The sequence below is a fragment of the Triticum dicoccoides genome, chromosome 5B (assembly GCF_002162155.2).
Source record: "Triticum dicoccoides isolate Atlit2015 ecotype Zavitan chromosome 5B, WEW_v2.0, whole genome shotgun sequence".
In the NCBI taxonomy this organism is placed as follows: Eukaryota; Viridiplantae; Streptophyta; class Magnoliopsida; order Poales; family Poaceae; genus Triticum; species Triticum dicoccoides.
This window is the reverse complement of record NC_041389.1, coordinates 158322829-158326234: the sequence shown is the minus strand read 5'-3', so window position 1 is coordinate 158326234 and position 3406 is coordinate 158322829. Positions and strand designations below refer to the sequence as shown.

Below are 3406 nucleotides of genomic sequence, written 5' to 3'. Positions count from 1 at the left end.
AGCTATCCATGAATTGAACTTGCTCGTCAATGCTATTGGAGGCGGCTGCGGGAGACACCCCCGTGTCCATGGATCACCGCAAAAACTTGCAGATGCAACATACCTACGCTTTGGTAGCTTTGCTTCAGTTGAACTAAAATAAACAACATTTGCCTCCTGTGACTCATTTTCATGAAGGGATTGAACCATCTCGACGATATTTTGTGCATATATCGCAAGTCTGTCCAATAAGAATTTTTTTCTAATCAATAGGTTGATGCTCCACTACAGGATTGTTGTACACAGGAACATCATCTACATTGTGTGATGGACCCTCATCTTTAACAATGTAACCCACAACATTACCATGACATATGTATCCAATATCCTGTAGTCTGCACAACCTATATTTTTTAAGGAAATAAATATGCTCCCAACACACCCATTCTGCTTTCGTTTATAACATTTCGGCTCCTTTTTATTCTTTGCTCATTAGCCTCATCATTCGCATTGCTGGCACCTGACCAATGAGAAAAACAACTCTCACTACACATGCACATGTAGGACACAAACACCGGCATAAAAATGAATTGTGCCTACATACATAATACTAGCTCCTACCTTCATCATCAAACATCTCGAGCCTGCGTCCCACTTCACTCACTCCTCTCCGACGATCGCCACCTGCTCTGATATACATATATACAACAAAACTAGCATTCGCCACACAGCAAACAGAAAACATAGCTTCTATTGTTTTATCACAACATAAATTGACATCTGAAAGAAGACATCATTGAGCAATACCAGTTTCACAAATTGTAATACACTTGGACAACCCTTTTTTTGCACAGCATCTACATTGGTCCTTCACAAATGCAACCATTTTCTCAGCAAAGCAAAACATATCAGACTGCAATTGGTTACGCAGCAATGTCGTACTCAGTGTACACTTCACATTGTGTTGTTTCAGCATAAGGCTCAACTCCTCCAAGACCTGTACCACACACATCATTAGACGTCTGTATAATTGTCACACATGTAAAACCCACACACATACACATATCCATATATATTTCAAACAGAAAAAATACATGAACCACCCATACCGAATCATCTTTGCAAATCTGAGGAAGATGCTTGCTGAAATCACTCAGACCAACAAACCGATTCTCCATAGGATCACCCAGGGAAGTTGCTGGGCTTTTGTTGGCGCTTACACCGCCCACCATTGCTTCACGTTTTGGTGTCTCGAAGGACCCAACAACTGGTCGCTTCGATGATGATGGAATTGATGTAGCAACTCCACATGGTGGGCTCCCCAGAACTACACGCGTATAACACACCGAATCTGTAGGACGCACCTGTAAACATACATTTCTCTCTACTCAGAAACATATACTGATAAAAAAACTTAATCTGCAACAGACAGATAGAAAATTCAAGCTCCTTACCGCTCCAGGGACATAAGTTACGACACCACGCTGATCACAACGCGCCATCACTATCATTTCCCTAAGTCTTTTCTGATCAAAACACTGAATACGAGGGAATACAGTATGCACCATGTTGAAAATCCCCGGATCAATGTTGTCCAGCAAGAAAACCTTTTCATACAACAAACAAATTGATCAACGACAGCAGAATAACATATTCTTAGATTTTTGGAAAGCATATCTTGCAGTATACCTGGAAGAATAGATGTCATCCAAATAAGTGAACTATCTGCGCCTTGTTCTTATACTCCACCTTCAACTTCATCACAGCTGCCATCAGATCCTGAAGAGCGTACTCACACCAATTGAATTGTGATATCAACTCTTGATTCGCCACAGCACCCTAAAAGTCTATCATCTTGTACTCATGCTTCATGCCAGGTGACAAAAGGTAGCCGATGACAAAAATAACAAACGATATCTGAAAACAATCCTTCTCAAGCTTGCTCGACTCTTCTGAAATATCCCTGTTTGTGAAGTCTTCTGCAACCTTAAGATTATTAGCAGCTGATCCATTCATTCCAATTGTCTGCTTAATAAACTCTATTCCTGCACACCTGATTTCACCATCCCTTCCACGAATAGCCCGATTGCCACAAGGAACACCATTTTTTTATGAAAATCCTCTGCTGTGAACAAAATCAAACGGTCTTTATCAATAGAAATTACACGCGATTTCACCTCCACCTTCCTCATAACCCACGCACTCATCCTCAGATCTATCTTTTGCAACAATGGCAGTTTCAGCATCCCCTCAAAACCAATCTCGGATACAAGCCACCTCTTGTAATCGTCAAACTTTTGGATAACCTCGACAACATGCTTGACTGATAGCCGTGAAGTCAACACTGGCTGATCCTCTGAAGCTTCTGATGACCACTCAACACCATCGAACGGATCTTCTCCTCCCATCTGCCTTCCACCTTCGGGTCCATGATTTTCGTCCTCTTCATCCATCTAAGTGCCCGAAAAAAAAGGAGACTAAATCTCGCCTCCAAAATGCAGACATTCGCTAGATCTAAAATGTATCAAGATTCAAACCACACTTACCAGTCGAGCTTAGAGCAAGCCCGCCAACAAGCACACCAAGAACTCCGCCCTCCGCTCCTCCAGGATCGCTTGGTGAGACCAGATCTGCGTCTCTCTTGGTGCCGCCTGCTGATGCGCCAGCTTCAACCGTTGTCGTCTGCAAAATGTGATTGATGAGAATCACAGGTAGCTCAGCAAAGAGACGCGGTCCGCTCGGTCCCATGCTACACACGCGAATTCAACCACATTTACCCCCGCATTGTAGCATGGACACCGGGACAGTGTCCAGCCAGGTGTTGTACATGCGTATCGGAGTTACTTCATCACCCATTTGTTTTTTTCCACACTGATTTTATTAGCTTAAGTACTGACATTTCATTAATACTGGCCCGTCCAAGCCGAACATACAACCAAAAGCTGATCAAGCCAACCCGAACACACACCCAAAAACTGACCAAGCCATAAACATAGACCTGACACGCAACTCCGCTACCGCTAATTATAAAGCCTTCTACTGGGCACCCATACCCAGCTAAGATTAGCACACCTAATCGCTAATCAAACACACGCATCATGCTTGAAGCTGCAACCAGTACAAGGATGGCGATGCAAATGACCATGTTTCCCACAGAAACAACCAGATTGATAGATGCGGGGTCCAGTGCGACAGTAGCCGGACGCCGGCCAACCACCGCCGCACCAAGCACATATCCTCCAGCGCCGCTTGCCGCCGCATCAAGCACAGATCCTCCAGCACCGCCTGCAGCCGACATCTGCGACCCATCCGATCCTCCGCCCTGGTTTCCGGCCTCGCCATCCGCCGCCTGCAGATGACCACCTTGATTTGCTCCCCCAATTTCGTTCTCGTCTGGATTGATTTGTGCCAATGGAGGTGCCGCCGG

At 44.6% G+C, this 3406-nt stretch overlaps 1 long non-coding RNA gene across 1 annotated transcript; it reads right to left on the bottom strand.

Moving 5' to 3' along the window:
* Positions 1-10: 10 nt before the first annotated feature.
* On the bottom strand, positions 11-1582 carry LOC119305322. Its single transcript, XR_005148615.1, has 5 exons — positions 1434-1582; positions 1089-1343; positions 601-976; positions 422-499; positions 11-220 (listed from the first exon to the last, which is right to left on the bottom strand). It is a non-coding gene; the product is annotated as an uncharacterized LOC119305322 (long non-coding RNA).
* Positions 1583-3406: the final 1824 nt, after the last annotated feature.